The sequence below is a fragment of the Microchirus variegatus genome (assembly GCF_963457635.1).
Source record: "Microchirus variegatus genome assembly, chromosome: 1".
NCBI classification, from domain to species: Eukaryota; Metazoa; Chordata; class Actinopteri; order Pleuronectiformes; family Soleidae; genus Microchirus; species Microchirus variegatus.
In genome coordinates, this window is record NC_139802.1 from 9,692,815 (window position 1) to 9,712,860 (window position 20,046).

Below are 20,046 nucleotides of genomic sequence, written 5' to 3' on the forward strand. Positions count from 1 at the left end.
TCTCTATGTGTTTACCTTGCACTTTCAAGTGAGGATGAAATGCTTTCAAAAGTGAAAACAAAAACACACAGAGAAAATAGATGCTGTTTGTCAGTAAACAAATGGATGTGAGGAGCAGTCAGAGATGACAGTCTGGGCCTTTTTGTTTGCTAGTGCTTCAAGGTTAGAATCCCGGCTGTTGGATAAACACCACAGCTGTGACATTGCTGTGTATAAAATGGAGCTTGTAACATTAGTAGCAAGAAAAAAAGATTGAGCTAAAGGTGAACAGTCTGGGAAATGTGTGCCTCTGCTTTTGTTTTGTTTTGTTTTGTTTTTATGACAGAGTAGTAGGGCCAAACTGAAGAGAATAAAGTTGGAATATTGTGAGAAAGAAGTCGTAATTTTAGTTTCTTTTTTTTATCTTTATCTAATGTATTATTATTAAATAGCAGCAGCACACAGATGTAACAAGCGGTATCCTCGCATTCGACCTCTACCAGCCATTTCCTCCTCCAAGAAAGAGATTATATCCTCCAAGTCTGTGTGATTGTTTCTTCCAAACAAGTCCTGATGGTAAATACAATATGGTGCCAAAAAGATAAAGTATTTATTTATTTGTGAAGCCCAAATCAAAATGTAACTTCACAAAAAAAGCCGCTGATCATCTGAGATTATGGTTGAATAATATTACAACTTTATTCTCAAAAGAAAAATTCAATAACAATGTCTCAAGTTTGGCCCTCATATGTTTTGATTTGACCTGTCATGATGAGTTTTCTCTTCCTTGGATATCGTCTTTATTATCACAGCAGCAGTTCCTCATTTAAAGACACTGGAGTTGAGAGGTCATGAACATGGCATGGGTTCTAAGAAGGGAGTGATTCTGTTGCAGCTCTTATCTCTGAAAAAATCTCTGGAGGACTCACGTCCTGAATGCCAGATGGGGTCCCAGAGACAGAGAGCGTCTTTTTTCTCCAGGACTGTGGGTGCTTCAGCACCACCATGAATGCAACGACAGAGGGATTTTTCTCCCCTGGGTGGGAGGCTTGGTCCGGTGCCACATAGCGATGGGTATTTTTTTTTTCAGTGAAATGCTTCCCGTGCCTCAGTTTCACCACAGGCCTTGTTGTTGTACCAGATGCTAAGCTACACATCCTCTTCACACTGAAGAAGGAGGAGGAAAAATGAGAAGATTGAGTCCCACTCCGTGCATACCTCTTCCCCGCTGATCTGGCCAGCTGATCTTTCCCCTCTTCCAGGGAGCCGAATTTCTCTGCTGAACAAATCCGACAGGCCACTTTTGGTGTCCTCACCTAACTGTTTAACCCGTGTCGTGCAAAGAGACAAGAGGTGGTGACGGTAATTATTGTGGACATGATAATCTGAGACTGGAAGGCAGCGGATCTCATTAATAGTCTTCAATAATTTCGGCAGAATTATCGGGCTGCTTTAGTTGTCATAGAAACACCTTGGAGTTGTCATGGTGAATTATTCAAGATGCTTTGAGCAGCCATTATCCGGTTCACCCTCAGACTACAACCGTGTCTTGTCTACATTATGAGAAGCTGTGAACAACATTTTGAATGAGGCCAGTATCTCTCGGTACCAATAAAGGCAGGCGTCCTCTGCGATAAGCTTGACAGAGCTCGCGCAACATGTCCTGACCATACTGTGTTTCTCTGCTGGCGACTTTATGGCCCTTCGGCTAAATCAGAGTCCTGAGGAACTATCATTATCTGGAGATTTGAATACATGAATAAATCTGGCGTTTATGAAATGAGCTAAGAAAGTGAAGGCAGCGTGCTCTCAGCAGACCCTGCCTCTGTCTGCCCTGTTATGCTTCAGACTGCTGGATAATTGGCCCTTAGTGTTGTTTACAAGTTGTTTCGCATAACCAGTGTCCAAACAGTGATGGCTGTGCAGCTGAGGGAAAAACAGTTTTGTTTTTTTATGTAATGAAATGACTACACGCGGGGAGAAGAAACATTTGGATTTTCATCCCGCCTGCCTCTATAAGGAAAGCTTGAAAAACTCATTTCCCTTTTCATTTCAATATTTCCAAGGGAAGCAAACACAACAAAGTTTGACTGAGGGCAGTTACAGGGAAACCGACGGTTAATTGCTGAGAAATTGCTTTCAATTACAGCGAAAACATTTATGAGTTGAGTCTAATTTGCCACGCTGAGCAGAAGGTTCAATTGAAATTGATGAAAAACTTGTTTGGTGTGAGTTGGCATTTATAAAGGCAAAATTGTTACTGACTGACAGGCCTGACTAATGGCAGTTGCCAATAATCTACAGAGGAGATTCGGCCTCAGAGGAAACAAGTCAGTCTGATTGATTATAATTGTGAGCTTTGGCCTAATTAAAAAGAGGAGCACACCGAGGAGCACAGACTGTTCCACTGGTGTCACTGACCCAGCCACTGAAACTGACATATTTTGTCAGGTTTATCTTACTTAGCTAATTCTGTGAGAAACCAACACCTCTTTCACACCAGAATTAGCAGATAAGAACTGGGGTGAAGTCCTTTAAAAAAAAAGGCAATTAACACTGTTCCTATTGCAGGTGGTTCATCCACTGTGAACCCAGTTGCTCTGCAGACACGTCTGGCAAAGGATTATGTTATGACCAACTACAGTCTCTTAAAAAAGGCATTTTTTCTCCCTGGTACACTAGAGGCTGGCTTAACTGAGAAGCAAATATCTAGCAGCTTTTCTATTCATCCAACATCGCCCCCTAAGAGCAGCTGTCTTTCGATTCAGCTGTTGCTTTCATTTTTCGGTGACTTGCTCCACGGAGCTACCCTGGGCTCAAGTCATTATACGGCAGACACGTCAAACTCAAGGCCCATGGGCCACATCTGGCCTAAGATACACTTTTATTTGAGTACTTTTAATGGCCTGGTGGTCAACAGCACACACATCATTCATACTACAAATCCCATAATGCATTGATCTAGATCCATAAGTGCCAACCTCTCCTCCCCAGCTTCTCTAATGACACTCAGTGGTCAGTGCTTATGCATTTGATTTTTTCTGCATCCTTCCATCCATCTTCTACTGCTTTATCCTCCACACATGAGAGTCGCTGGGGGGAGCTGTGCCAAACTCAGCTGACATAGGGCAATACAGATCGCCAGTCCATCACAGGGACACATATAGAGACAAACAGCAACCACCCACTCTCACACCTATGGTCAATTTAGAGTGTCCAATTTACCGAATCCCCATATTACTTCATGCTCCATGCAGAAAGATCCTTGTTCCAACCGGGTCACAAACTCGGGTCTTCCTGGTGCAAAGGCAAGGGTGTTAACCACTACACCAACTGCGTGGCCCTTCGTGTTTCTGATTTTAGACTGTTCAATAAATGTCAGTGTCTTGTTTGGCCCATGACTTGGATCATGTTTTAAATGTTGGCTCCTTCTCTGATTGAGTTTGACTCCCCCTGTTTTCACTAATCCTAGAAAACTACAACAGACATTTCCATCACTCTGCATACGTCTTCTGGATCATTGGTCTGATTGGTTATAGGTCTGTCCAATTGCATACAGAGGGATTTTGATCACAACAAACATTAATGGAATGGACCACCACCCACATCAGTCATTTGACCTGAGAGTAAATACCAACAAAATATCACTAACCATTTTTTTAAAATAGTTTTTGACCATACTACCGTGAATTTAATGGTTTTAGATGCCAACACAGTAATAAACAGAACTTTAGAGGCAAGCAGATTCAAAGAAAGATAACGTGTTGTCCTCTCTCTTCATTGTCGATCACAAACTGGTCCTGGTACAGTAGTTGTAGTTCTTGTTGCCTGTAATTCAGCAGCATACTGCCTGTCTGTCTGTCCACTGTCTCTCCCCTCCAGATAAAACACTTGTTTTATATCACACTCTTTACTCATGTACCTTAAACTCCCATCTAAACCAACTTGAATTGATCTTTTCTTTTTTTCGATGACACTGCGCTACTTCGTTCCATTTAATAACAGGATGCTTTCCCGGTGGAGGTTTGGTTTGCAAACAAAACGACAAAACAAACAGCAGATAACACAATTTGAAAATGGCTGATGACAATCACAAACAGCAATTAAAGGGTCATTATGGTCTCTCTATCTATTTAATAGACCTCCTTTTGCAGATGAGATGAAAACAACACTGATTGCTATTTTAAACTGTGAACGGTGGGTGGTAATGGACACAAATATAAATCTTATCTTGGCTATTCAGATGAGTAAGCAATGTTATCTAAGCATAGACTTATTGGTTTCACTAAAACGCCAATATATCTCTGATAAATCCCAGGACAGTGCACTTGGCCGAGTCACCATTGAATCACGGACTATTCATCGTCCACATCGTACTGTGTTATGATCAGTTTGTGCGTTCATAAGAAATTCTGAAAGCCTGACTGACTTAATGCACCTTTAACAAGAGCGTGGCAGGATTCAAGCCCATTCATGAACTGAGATGCACATCAACATGTGACATTTTATGATACTAAAACATGCATTCATGCAGTGTTATATTGGACTGTTATTGACCGTGGAGGACTGTCAACTCCGTGGATGTCCCTGCAATTTGTATTTTATTGATATTTTAGTGGCCCTTTGCAACAAGCAGACCCGGGTTCCAAAAATATGCTGATTTGTGGATTAGGTGAATTGGTCACTCTATGGTTGTTTGTGAATGGTTGTTTGTCTCTATATGTGGCCCTGTGATGGACTGGCGAACTGTCCAGGGTGTACCCTGCCTATCGCCCTATGTCAGCTATGGAAGATAAAACAGTAGATAATGGATTGATGGATAATATAATTCATTATTCCGTGATCTCTAGATAACGGACTGAACAAAAATTATAGTAGCAACCTTGGCTGCTCTCGGATTCCCTACGTTATAGCATTGTTAAAACAGCGAGTCTATATATGTTTCAGCCCAGAAAATGTTCCTCTCACCGACGGTTGGATTCATGCTCCGCAGAAATCATCCAGATTCATCAGATCAGTTGTCAACTGTCCAGCGTTTGAGAGAGTGTTTGTGTGTCCACTGCAGCCTCAGGTTTCTGTTCTTGGAACCTGATACAGTATATTCGTCCTCTGCTGTAGGCATGTTCTGCTGTTCTGGGATGTTTTTTTGCCAACTGACTATTCGTTTTTTCTCCCCATTTTAAGTTCAGTTAATGATAATGTAAACAGGACAAAGCAGGTACACGGGTGTTCCTCATAAAGTGAGTTTGAATTTATTTTGCCTGCTGTGAAGCATTCCCACTAGACTTGTCACAGACCCGTCAAACACTGTGAATATGTAGAGAACAGTAATTACCCTCACTGTTGGCAATAAGTCTCTGTTTACTGTTGGCCACTGAGCCCATGATTGAGCCCATTTTTTTCTCAATGACTGGCAGGTCCTGCCGTCGACATCGCTCCAATATCCTCGATAATCTTTAAAGGGGAAGTAAGTAGTTTATGGTGACATCTAGAGGAGAGGCTGAAATTTACAACAAAGACCTGCTGCTCTGCTCACCCCCTCCCTTCCCTGAGCGCTACGGTAACCGCAGCTGGTCAAATGTCGTCCTCGTCGTCTTTCTCCGTGTCAGCAGATGAGGTTCGTGAGGCGAGGGAGAGGGCGAGCTACCGCGGCCGTAGCAGACGAAGCGGAGAGAGTGGAGGCGGGACTTCCGCTACAAGTGACTTGTGACCAAATTTTTTTTTCAAAAAATGGTCACATTTTGGACGACATAGTATAGTATGACGTACTGCATAGTATAGTATGACGTACTGCATAGTATAGTATGACGTTTTTGTCAAGTTTTGGACCAAAAAAACGTTTTTCAAAAAAAATGTCAGATTTTGGACGACATAGTATAGTATGTCGTTTTTGTCAAATTTTTGACCAAATTTTTTTTTCAAAAATTGTCACATTTTGGACAACATAGTATAGTAAGACATACTGCATAGTATAGTATGAAGTTTTTGTCAAGTTTTGGACCAAAAAAACGTTTTTCAAAAAAATTGTCAGAATCAAAAACGACATAGTATTGTGTAGTTTTTGTCCAATATTGGACCAAATTTTTTTTCTCCAAAAATGGTCACATTTTAGAGACATAGTATAGTATGACGTACTGCATAGTATAGTGTGACGTTTCTGTCAAGTTTTGGACCAAAAAAAGTTTTTCAAAAAAATTGTCAGAATCAAAAACGACATAGTATACTATGTCGTTTTTGTCCAATTTTGGACCAAATTTTTTTTCTCCAAAAATGGTCACATTTTAGAGACATAGTATAGTATGACGAACTGCATATTATAGTGTGACGTTTTTGTCAAGTTTTGGACCAAAAAAACGTTTTTCAAAAAAAAATTCAGATTTTGGACGACATAGTATAGTATGTCGTTTTTGTCAAATTTTGGACCAATTTTTTTTTCAAAAAATGGTCACATTTTGGACGACATAGTATAGTATGACGTACTGCATAGTATAGTATGACGTTTTTGTCAAGTTTTGGACCAAAAAAACGTTTTTCAAAAAAAATTTCACATTTTGGACGACATAGTATAGTAAGACATACTGCATAGTATAGTATGACGTTTTTGTCAAGTTTTGGACCAAAAAAACGTTTTTCAAAAAAATTGTCAGAATCAAAAACGACATTGTATTGTATGTTGTTTTTGTCCAATTTTGGACCAAATTTTTTTTCTCCAAAAATGGTCACATTTTAGAGACATAGTATAGTATGACGTACTGCATAGTATAGTGTGACGTTTTTGTCAAGTTTTGGACCAAAAAAAGTTTTTCAAAAAAATTGTCAGAATCAAAAACGACATAGTATAGTATGTCGTTTTTGTCCAATTTTGGACCAAATTTTTTTTCTCCAAAAATGGTCACATTTTAGAGACATAGTTTAGTATGACGTACTGCATAGTATAGTGTGACGTTTTTGTCAAGTTTTGGACCAAAAAAAGTTTTTCAAAAAAATTGTCAGAATCAAAAACGACATAGTATAGTATGTCGTTTTTGTCCAATTTTGGACCAAATTTTTTTTCTCCAAAAATGGTCACATTTTAGAGACATAGTATAGTATGACGTACTGCATAGTATAGTGTGACGTTTTTGTCAAGTTTTGGACCAAAAAACGTTTTTCAAAAAAATTGTCAGAATCAAAAACGACATAGTATAGTATGTCGTTTTTGTCCAATTTTGGACCAAACTTTTTTTTCTCCAAAAATGGTCACATTTTAGAGACATAGTATAGTATGACGTACTGCATAGTATAGTGTGACGTTTTTGTAAAGTTTTGGACCAAAAAACGTTTTTCAAAAAAATTGTCAGAATCAAAAACGACATAGTATAGTATGTCGTTTTTGTCCAATTTTGGACCAAATTTTTTTTCTCCAAAAATGGTCACATTTTGGAGATATAGTATAGTATGAGGTACTACATAGTATAGTGTGACGTTTTTGTCAAGTTTTGGACCAAAAAAACGTTTTTCAAAAAAAATGTCACATTTTGGACGACATAGTATAGTAAGACATACTGCATAGTATAGTATGACGTTTTTGTCAAGTTTTGGACCAAAAAAACGTTTTTCCAAAAAAATTGTCAGAATCAAAAACGACATCGTATAGTATGTCGTTTTTGTCCAATTTTGGACCAAATTTTTTTTCTCCAAAAATGGTCACATTTTGGAGATATAGTATAGTATGAGGTACTACATAGTATAGTGTGACGTTTTTGTCAAGTTTTGGACCAAAAAAACGTTTTTCAAAAAAATTGTCAGAATCAAAAACGACATAGTATAGTATGTCGTTTTTGTCCAAGTTTGGACCAAATTCTTTTTTTTCTCCAAAAATTGTCACATTTTAGAGACATAGTATAGTATGACGTACTACATAGTATAGTGTGACGATTTTGTCAAGTTTTGGACCAGATTCTGGGGGCAGCGGTGGCTCACTTGGTAGAGCATCTACCCCATATGCTGAAGCTGAAGTCCTCGCTGCAGGTGATCCTGGTTCGAATCCTGCACCAAGCGGTCTTTCCAGTGTGTCATCCACCATCTCTCTGTCTCCCGTTTCCTGTCGTTCTCCACTATACTATCATTAAAGGCAAAAAGGCCCAAACAAATATATATATATATATATATATATATATAAAAAAAGATCACTTTTTGGACGACATAGTATATTAAGTCGTTTTTGTCCAATTTTGGACCAAACTTTTTTTCTCCAAAAATGGTCACATTTTGGAGACATAGTATAGTATGACGTACTGCATAGTATAGTGTGACGTTTTTGTCAAGTTTTGGACCAAAAAAATGTTTTTCAAAAAAATTGTCAGAATCAAAAACGACATAGTATAGTATGTCGTTTTTGTCCAATTTTGGACCAAATTTTTTTTCTCCAAAAATGGTCACATTTTAGAGACATAGTATAGTATGACGTACTGCATAGTATAGTGTGACGTTTTTGTCAAGTTTTGGACCAAAAAACGTTTTTCAAAAAAATTGTCAGAATCAAAAACGACATAGTATAGTATGTCGTTTTTGTCCAATTTTGGACCAAACTTTTTTTTCTCCAAAAATGGTCACATTTTAGAGACATAGTATAGTATGACGTACTGCATAGTATAGTGTGACGTTTTTGTCAAGTTTTGGACCAAAAAAATGTTTTTCAAAAAAATTGTCAGAATCAAAAACGACATAGTATAGTACAGGGGTCACCAACGTGGTGCCCACGGGCACCTGGTAGCCCGCAGGCAGCCAATAGGGTGCCCGCGAGCTCACTTCACTTCACCTCACTTGCATGTATCCGTATGATGGCTCAGTAAAATATCTTTGATATTCTCTCGCGTTTGTCCTCACAGGCTCCGGTAGAAACATGGCGTCTCGCTGCTAACAGTGGCTATGCAACCGCAGCCCGCGACCATGTTATTTTACATGACTTTTTGAAACACTACGAAAATGAAACAAAAACTATTATACAGCGACTTGACAATGCAGGAGCACATAATATGTATAAAAAAGTGGATTTTGGGTTATATAAACCCATAAATACTACACAGTGTCCCTTTAAATGGTAAAAAAATGGTGCATAAAATGTTAATGTGGTAGCCCTCCATATTATTTTTTACCCTTAAGGTAGCTCTCTGTCTCAAAAAGGTTGGTGACCCCTGGTATAGTGTGTCTTTTTTGTCCAAGTTTGGACCAAATTCATTTTTTTCTCCAAAAATTGTCACATTTTAGAGACATAGTATAGTATGACGTACTGCATAGTATAGTGTGACGTTTTTGTCAAGTTTTGGACCAAAAAAACGTTTTTCAAAAAACTGGTCAGAATCAAAAACGACATAGTATATAGTATGTCGTTTTTGTCCAATTTTGGACCAAATTTTTTTTCTCCAAAAATTGTCACATTTTAGAGACATAGTATAGTATGACGTACTGCATAGTATAGTGTGACGTTTTTGTCAAGTTTTGGACCAAAAAAACGTTTTTCAAAAAAATTGTCAGAATCAAAAACGACATAGTATAGTATGTCGTTTTTGTCCAATTTTGGACCAAATTTTTTTTCTCCAAAAATGGTCACATTTTAGAGACATAGTATAGTATGACGTACTGCATAGTATAGTGTGACGTTTTTGTCAAGTTTTGGACCAAAAAAACGTTTTTCAAAAAACTGGTCAGAATCAAAAACGACATAGTATATAGTATGTCGTTTTTGTCCAATTTTGGACCAAATTTTTTTTCTCCAAAAATGGTCACATTTTAGAGACATAGTATAGTATGACGTACTGCATAGTATAGTGTGACGTTTTTGTCAAGTTTTGGACCAAAAAAACGTTTTTCAAAAAACTGGTCAGAATCAAAAACGACATAGTATATAGTATGTCGTTTTTGTCCAATTTTGGACCAAATTTTTTTTCTCCAAAAATGGTCACATTTTAGAGACATAGTATAGTATGACGTACTGCATAGTATAGTGTGACGTTTTTGTCAAGTTTTGGACCAAAAAAACGTTTTTCAAAAAAATTGTCAGAATCAAAAACGACATAGTATAGTATGTCGTTTTTGTCCAATTTTGGACCAAATTTTTTTTCTCCAAAAATGGTCACATTTTAGAGACATAGTATAGTATGACGTACTGCATAGTATAGTGTGACGTTTTTGTCAAGTTTTGGACCAAAAAAACGTTTTTCAAAAAAATTGTCAGAATCAAAAACGACATAGTATAGTATGTCGTTTTTGTCCAATTTTGGACCAAATTTTTTTTCTCCAAAAATGGTCACATTTTAGAGACATAGTATAGTATGACGTACTGCATAGTATAGTGTTACGTTTTTGTCAAGTTTTGGACCAAAAAAACGTTTTTCAAAAAAATTGTCAGAATCAAAACGACATAGTATAGTATGTCGTTTTTGTCCAAGTTTGGACCAAATTCTTTTTTTTCTCCAAAAATTGTCACATTTTAGAGACATAGTATAGTATGACGTACTGCATAGTATAGTGTGACGTTTTTGTCAAGTTTTGGACCAAAAAAACGTTTTTCAAAAAAATTGTCAGAATCAAAACGACATAGTATAGTATGTCGTTTTTGTCCAAGTTTGGACCAAATTCTTTTTTTTCTCCAAAAATTGTCACATTTTAGAGACATAGTATAGTATGACGTACTGCATAGTATAGTGTGACGTTTTTGTCAAGTTTTGGACCAAAAAAACGTTTTTCAAAAAACTGGTCAGAATCAAAAACGACATAGTATAGTATGTCGTTTTTGTCCAATTTTGGACCAAATTTTTTTTCTCCAAAAATGGTCACATTTTAGAGACATAGTATAGTATGACGTACTGCATAGTATAGTGTGACGTTTTTGTCAAGTTTTGGACCAAAAAAACGTTTTTCAAAAAAATTGTCAGAATCAAAAACGACATAGTATAGTATGTCTTTTTCGTCCAATTTTGGACCAAATTTTTTTTTCTCCAAAAATTGTCACATTTTAGAGACATAGTATAGTATGACGTACTGCATAGTATAGTGTGACGTTTTTGTCAAGTTTTGGACCAAAAAAACGTTTTTCAAAAAAATTGTCAGAATCAAAAACGACATAGTATAGTATGTCTTTTTTGTCCAATTTTGGACCAAACTTTTTTTTCTCCAAAAATTGTCACATTTTAGAGACATAGTATAGTATGACGTACTGCATAGTATAGTGTGACGTTTTTGTCAAGTTTTGGACCAAAAAAACGTTTTTCAAAAAAATTGTCAGAATCAAAAACGACATAGTATAGTATGTCGTTTTTGTCCAATTTTGGACCAAATTCTTTTTTCTCCAAAAATGGTCACATTTTAGAGACATAGTATAGTATGAGGTATTACATAGTATAGTATGTCGTTTTTGTCCAATTTTGGACCAAATTTTTTTTCTCCAAAAATGGTCACATTTTGGAGATATATTATAGTATGAGGTACTACATGGTATAGTGTGACGTTTTTGTCAAGTTTTGGACCAAAATAACGTTTTTCAAAAAACTGGTCAGATTTTTGGACGACATAGTATAGTATGTCGTTTTTGTCCAATTTTGGACCAAATGTTTTTTTCTCCAAAAATGGTCACATTTTGGAGACAGAGTATAGTATGACGTACTGCATAGTATAGTGTGACGTTTTTGTCAAGTTTTGGACCAAAAAACGTTTTTCAAAAAAATTGTCAGAATCAAAAACGACATAGTATAGTATGTCGTTTTTGTCCAATTTTGGACCAAATTTTTTTTCTCCAAAAATGGTCACATTTTAGAGACATAGTATAGTATGACGTACTGCATAGTATAGTGTGACGTTTTTGTCAAGTTTTGGACCAAAAAAAGGTTTTTCAAAAAACTGGTCAGAATCAAAAACGACATAGTATAGTATGTCGTTTTTGTCCAATTTTGGACCAAATCTTTTTTTCTCCAAAAATGGTCACATTTTAGAGACAGAGTATAGTATGACGTACTGCATAGTATAGTGTGACGTTTTTGTCAAGTTTTGGACCAAAAAAACGTTTTTCAAAAAAATTGTCAGAATCAAAAACGACATAGTATAGTATGTCGTTTTTGTCCAATTTTGGACCAAACTTTTTTTCTCCAAAAATTGTCACATTTTAGAGACATAGTATAGTATTACGTACTGCATAGTATAGTGTGACGTTTTTGTCAAGTTTTGGACCAAAAAAACGTTTTTCAAAAAACTGGTCAGAATCAAAAACGACATAGTATAGTATGTCGTTTTTGTCCAATTTTGGACCAAATTTTTTTTCTCCAAAAATGGTCACATTTTGGAGACAGAGTATAGTATGACGTACTGCATAGTATAGTGTGACGTTTTTGTCAAGTTTTGGACCAAAAAACGTTTTTCAAAAAAATTGTCAGAATCAAAAACGACATAGTATAGTATGTCGTTTTTGTCCAATTTTGGACCAAATTTTTTTTCTCCAAAAATGGTCACATTTTAGAGACATAGTATAGTATGACGTACTGCATAGTATAGTGTGACGTTTTTGTCAAGTTTTGGACCACAAAAACGTTTTTCAAAAAACTGGTCAGAATCAAAAACGACATAGTATAGTATGTCGTTTTTGTCCAATTTTGGACCAAATCTTTTTTTCTCCAAAAATGGTCACATTTTAGAGACAGAGTATAGTATGACGTACTGCATAGTATAGTGTGACGTTTTTGTCAAGTTTTGGACCAAAAAAACGTTTTTCAAAAAAATTGTCAGAATCAAAAACGACATAGTATAGTATGTCGTTTTTGTCCAATTTTGGACCAAACTTTTTTTCTCCAAAAATTGTCACATTTTAGAGACATAGTATAGTATTACGTACTGCATAGTATAGTGTGACGTTTTTGTCAAGTTTTGGACCAAAAAAACGTTTTTCAAAAAACTGGTCAGAATCAAAAACGACATAGTATAGTATGTCGTTTTTGTCCAATTTTGGACCAAATTTTTTTTCTCCAAAAATGGTCACATTTTAGAGACAGAGTATAGTATGAGGTACTATATAGTATAGTGTGACGTTTTTGTCAAGTTTTGGACCAAAAAAACGTTTTTCAAAAAAATTGTCAGAATCAAAAACGACATAGTATAGTATGTCGTTTTTGTCCAATTTTGGACCAAATTTTTTTTCTCCAAAAATGGTCACATTTTAGAGACATAGTATAGTATGACGTACTGCATAGTATAGTGTGACGTTTTTGTCAAGTTTTGGACCAAAAAAATGTTTTTCAAAAAACTGGTCAGATTTTGGACGACATAGTATAGTATGTCGTTTTTTGTCCAATTTAGGACCAAATTTTTTTTCTCCAAAAATGGTCACATTTTGGAGATATAGTATAGTATGAGGTACTGCATAGTATAGTGTGACGTTTTTGTCAAGTTTTGGACCAAAAAAATGTTTTTCAAAAAACTGGTCAGATTTTGGACGACATAGTATAGTATGTCGTTTTTGTCCAATTTTGGACCAAATTTTTTTTCTCCAAAAATGGTCACATTTTGGAGACATAGTATAGTATGACGTACTACATAGTATAGTGTGACGTATTTGTCAAGTTTTGGACCAGATTCTGGGGGCAGCGGTGGCTCACTTGGTAGAGCATCCTCATATGCTGAAGCTGAAGTCCTCGCTGCAGGTGATCCTGGTTCGAATCCTGCACCAAGCGGTCTTTCCTGTGTGTCATCCACCATCTCTCTGTCTCCCGTTTCCTGTCTCTCTCCACTATACTATCATTAAAGGCAAAAAGGCCCAAACAAATATATATATATATATATAAAAAAAGATCACTTTTTGGACGACATAGTCCAAATGTATGTCGTTTTTGTCCAATTTTGGACCAAATTTTTTTTCTCCAAAAATGCTCACATTTTAGAGACAAAGTAAAGTATGATGACTGCATGGTATAGTGTGACGTTTTTGTCAAGTTTTGGACCAAAAAAACGTTTTTCAAAAAAATTGTCAGAATCAAAAACGACATAGTATAGTATGTCGTTTTTGTCCAATTTTGTACCAAATTTTTTTTCTCCAAAAATGGTCACATTTTAGAGACATAGTATAGTATGATGTACTGCATAGTATAGTGTGACGTTTTTGTCAAGTTTTGGACCAAAAAAACGTTTTCCAAAAAACTGGTCAGAATCAAAAACGACATAGTATAGTATGTCGTTTTTGTCCAATTTTGGACCACATTTTTTTTCTCCAAAAATGGTCACATTTTGGAGATATAGTATAGTATGAGGTACTACATAGTATAGTGTGACGTTTTTGTCAAGTTTTGGACCAAAAAAACATTTTGGAAGACATATTATAGTATGACGTACTACATAGTATAGTATGACGTTTTTGTCAAGTTTTGGACCAAAAAAACGTTTTTCAAAAAAATTGTCCGATTTTGGACGACTTAGTATAGTATGTCGTTTTTGTCAAATTTTGGACCAAATTTTTTTTTCAAAAAATGGTCACATTTTGGAAGACATAGTATAGTAAGACGTACTACATAATATAGTATGACGTTTTTGTCAAGTTTTGGACCAAAAAAATGTTTTTCATAAAAATTGTCCGATTTTGGACGACATAGTATAGTATGTCGTTTTTGTCAAATTTTGAAAAAAAATGTTTTTTTTAAAAATGGTCACATTTTGGACGACATAGTATAGTAAGACGTACTACATAGTATAGTATGACGTTTTTGTCAAGTTTTGGACCAAAAAAATGTTTTTCAAAAATATTGTCTGATTTTGGAAGACTTAGTATGGTATGTCGTTTTTGTCAAATTTTGGACCAATTTTTTTTTCAAAAAATGGTCACATTTTGGAAGACATATTATAGTATGACGTACTACATAGTATAGTATGACGTTTTTGTCAAGTTTTGGACCAAAAAAAAGTTTTTCAAAAAAATTGTCCGATTTTGGACGACTTAGTATAGTATGTCGTTTTTGTCAAATTTTGGACCACATTTTTATTCAAAAAATGGTCACATTTTGGAAGACATATTATAGTATGACGTACTACATAGTATAGTATGACGTTTTTGTCAAGTTTTGGACCAAAAAAAAGTTTTTCAAAAATATTGTCTGATTTTGGAAGACTTAGTATAGTATGTCGTTTTTGTCAAATTTTGGACCAATTTTTTTTTTCAAAAAATTGTCACATTTTGGAAGACATATTATAGTATGACGTACTACATAGTATAGTATGACGTTTTTGTCAAGTTTTGGACCAAAAAAAAGTTTTTCAAAAAAATTGTCCGATTTTGGACGACTTAGTATAGTATGTCGTTTTTGTCAAATTTTGGACCACATTTTTTTTCAAAAAATGGTCACATTTTGGAAGACATATTATAGTATGACGTACTACATAGTATAGTATGACGTTTTTGTCAAGTTTTGGACCAAAAAAAAGTTTTTCAAAAAAATTGTCCGATTTTGGACGACATAGTATAGTATGTCGTTTTTGTCAAATTTTGAAAAAAAAATTTTTTTTAAAAATGGTCACATTTTGGACGACAGTATAGTAAGACGTACTACATAGTATAGTATGACGTTTTTGTCAAGTTTTGGACCAAAAAAATGTTTTTCAAAAATATTGTCCGATTTTGGACGACTTAGTATAGTATGTCGTTTTTGTCAAATTTTGGACCAAATTCTTTTTTTCAAAAAATGGTCACATTTTGGAAGAAATAGTATAGTATGACGTACTACAAAGTATAGTTAGACGTTTTTGTCAAGTTTTGGACCAAAAAAACATTTTTCGAAAAAAAATTCCGATTATGGACGACATAGTATAGTATGTCGTTTTTGTCAAATTTTGGACCAATTTTTTTTTTCAAAAAATGGTCACATTTTGGAAGACATATTATAGTAAGACGTACTACATAGTATAGTATGACGTTTTTGTCAAGTTTTGGACCAAAAAAATGTTTTTCAAAAATATTGTCCGATTTTGGACGACTTAGTATAGTATGTCGTTTTTGTCAAATTTTGGACCAAATTCGTTTTTTCAAAAAATGGTCACATTTTGGAAGAAATAGTATAGTATGACGTACTACAAAGTATAGTTAGACGTTTTTGTCAAGTTTTGGACCAAAAAAACGTTTTTCGAAAAAAAATTCCGATTATGGACGACATAGTATAGTATGTCGTTTTTGTCAAATTTTGGACCAATTTTTTTTTTCAAAAAATGGTCACATTTTGGAAGACATATTATAGTATGACGTACTACATAGTATAGTATGACGTTTTTGTCAAGTTTTGGACCAAAAAAAAGTTTTTCAAAAAAATTGTCCGATTTTGGACGACTTAGTATAGTATGTCGTTTTTGTCAAATTTTGGACCACATCTTTTTTCAAAAAATGGTCACATTTTGGAAGACATATTATAGTATGACGTACTACATAGTATAGTATGACGTTTTTGTCAAGTTTTGGACCAAAAAAAAGTTTTTCAAAAAAATTGTCCGATTATGGAAGACATATTATAGTATGACGTACTACATAGTATAGTATGACGTTTTTGTCAAGTTTTGGACCAAAAAAAAGTTTTTCAAAAAAATTGTCCGATTTTGGACGACTTAGTATAGTATGTCGTTTTTGTCAAATTTTGGACCACATCTTTTTTCAAAAAATGGTCACATTTTGGAAGACATATTATAGTATGACGTACTACATAGTATAGTATGACGTTTTTGTCAAGTTTTGGACCAAAAAAAAGTTTTTCAAAAAAATTGTCCGATTTTGGACGACATAGTATAGTATGTCGTTTTTGTCAAATTTTGGACCACATTTTTTTTCAAAAAATGGTCACATTTTGGACGACATAGTATAGTAAGACGTACTACATAGTATAGTTAGACGTTTTTGTCAAGTTTTGGACCAAAAAAATGTTTTTAAAAAAATGTTTCCGATTTTGGACGACATAGTATAGTATGTCGTTTTTGTCAAATTTTGGACCACATTTTTTTTTCAAAAAATGGTCACATTTTGGAAGACATAGTATAGTATGACGTACTACATAGTATAGTTAGACGTTTTTGTCAAGTTTTGGACCAAAAAAACGTTTTTCGAAAAAAATGTCCGATTTTGGACGACATAGTATAGTATGTCGTTTTTGTCAAATTTTGGACCAAATTTTTTTTTCAAAAAATTGTCACATTTTGGAAGACATATTATAGTATGACGTACTACATAGTATAGTATGACATTTTTGTCAAGTTTTGGACCAAAAAAACGTTTTTCAAAAAAATTGTCCGATTTTGGACGACTTAGTATAGTATGTCGTTTTTGTCAAATTTTGGAACAAATTATTTTTTTCAAAAAATGGTCACATTTTGGACGACATGGTATAGTTAGACGTACTACATAGTATAGTATGACGTTTTTGTCAAGTTTTGGACCAAAAAAATGTTTTTCAAAAAATGTTTCCGATTTTGGACGACATAGTATAGCATGACGTTTTTGTCAAATTTTGGACCAAAAAAAAGTTTTTCAAAAAAATTGTCCGATTTTGGACGACTTAGTATAGTATGTCGTTTTTGTCAAATTTTGGACCACATTTTTTTTCAAAAAATGGTCACATTTTGGACGACATAGTATAGTAAGACGTACTACATAGTATAGTATGACGTTTTTGTCAAGTTTTGGACCAAAAAAATGTTTTTAAAAAAATGTTTCCGATTTTGGACGACATAGTATAGTATGTCGTTTTTGTCAAATTTTGGACCACATTTTTTTTTCAAAAAATGGTCACATTTTGGAAGACATAGTATAGTATGACGTACTACATAGTATAGTTAGACGTTTTTGTCAAGTTTTGGACCAAAAAAACGTTTTTCGAAAAAAATGTCCGATTTTGGACGACATAGTATAGTATGTCGTTTTTGTCAAATTTTGGACCAAATTTTTTTTTCAAAAAATTGTCACATTTTGGAAGACATATTATAGTATGACGTACTACATAGTATAGTATGACATTTTTGTCAAGTTTTGGACCAAAAAAACGTTTTTCAAAAAAATTGTCCGATTTTGGACGACTTAGTATAGTATGTCGTTTTTGTCAAATTTTGGAACAAATTATTTTTTTCAAAAAATGGTCACATTTTGGACGACATGGTATAGTTAGACGTACTACATAGTATAGTATGACGTTTTTGTCAAGTTTTGGACCAAAAAAATGTTTTTCAAAAAATGTTTCCGATTTTGGACGACATAGTATAGCATGACGTTTTTGTCAAATTTTGGACCAAAAAAAAGTTTTTCAAAAAAATTGTCCGATTTTGGACGACTTAGTATAGTATGTCGTTTTTGTCAAATTTTGGACCACATTTTTTTTCAAAAAATGGTCACATTTTGGACGACATAGTATAGTAAGACGTACTACATAGTATAGTATGACGTTTTTGTCAAGTTTTGGACCAAAAAAATGTTTTTAAAAAAATGTTTCCGATTTTGGACGACATAGTATAGTATGTCGTTTTTGTCAAATTTTGGACCACATTTTTTTTTCAAAAAATGGTCACATTTTGGAAGACATAGTATAGTATGACGTACTACATAGTATAGTTAGACGTTTTTGTCAAGTTTTGGACCAAAAAAACGTTTTTCGAAAAAAATGTCCGATTTTGGACGACATAGTATAGTATGTCGTTTTTGTCAAATTTTGGACCAAATTTTTTTTTCAAAAAATTGTCACATTTTGGAAGACATATTATAGTATGACGTACTACATAGTATAGTATGACATTTTTGTCAAGTTTTGGACCAAAAAAACGTTTTTCAAAAAAATTGTCCGATTTTGGACGACTTAGTATAGTATGTCGTTTTTGTCAAATTTTGGAACAAATTATTTTTTTCAAAAAATGGTCACATTTTGGACGACATGGTATAGTTAGACGTACTACATAGTATAGTATGACGTTTTTGTCAAGTTTTGGACCAAAAAAATGTTTTTCAAAAAATGTTTCCGATTTTGGACGACATAGTATAGCATGACGTTTTTGTCAAATTTTGGACCAAAAGTTTTTTTTCCAAAATAATTTGTCAAATTTTGGACGACGGAGTATCATAAGAAGTTTTTGTCAAATTTTGGATCAAAAGTTTAATTGAAAAAAAATGGTCAAATTTTCAAAACGCCATACTATACTACGTCGTCCAAAATTTGACAGAGAACAATCTGTCCTAAAAACAAAAAATGTGGAGGCCACAGAGTTCACTGCAGGTTCGAAAACTGTGTAGAACTGAAAACACAAACATTGTACAAATGTAATTGTATGCCATTTAGTCAATCTTAAGTATTTGGGCACATTTATTTTGTGAACCAAAAAACATTTCCCACGACCCATTACTGTGTCCTGAGGAGTGATATGTAATTCGTAATTTTCTACACTTCCTTTGTAACTTGCCTGACACTGGTGGCGACAGGTGTACCATCACCATCCCCTCATCGCCACCTCCGGTTAAAAGCCTTAGATAAAAAGGAGGAACAGCTGAATTCTTTTTCCATTAACAGTGACAAAAACCTATTTATATAACCTATATATATTTGAATGTTGGCGTGACAGATGCCTGCTCCTCAGGGCTCAACTCCCCCACAGGACCAAATCTGTTCCAGACCCGAGTCATATTTGTTTCTACTTACTATCCATATTTGACACATGACTTGCAAATCTGCCAGAAGCGAAATGAAGCTGAGTAAGTTACTAGACCAAATAATACTTAGATCAGTGTGCTAATGATGCTGTGACAGATACATGGTTGGGGAGTAATTCCATCTAGGATTGCAGCAAAGTGTGAAACTCTTCATCACACACACACACACACACACACACACCACCACAGAAGCAGAACTTAGCTCTGCACTCAGAGGCCGTGGCCTCGTCAGCTCCCAAATCAGATAAGTGTCACTGTGCATTGGCTTGAAAATCCATACTTATAGGAGTTATTTTTACGACACTGGGCCTTTTGTTTTCGCTCTCATATCTATGCGGCTCTGACAACGACCCCACTGTTGGAGCAGCATTAGCATGCAGATTCTCTGGTGT

At 34.8% G+C, this 20,046-nt stretch overlaps 1 protein-coding gene across 4 annotated transcripts in view; it reads left to right on the top strand.

The window, feature by feature from the left end:
- The window catches only part of LOC310933688 (myelin basic protein-like), a gene marked incomplete at its 3' end in the record, with an annotated part of 57,885 nt that overhangs the window by 37,029 nt on the left and 810 nt on the right, over positions 1–20,046 (top strand). The window lies entirely within an intron of this gene.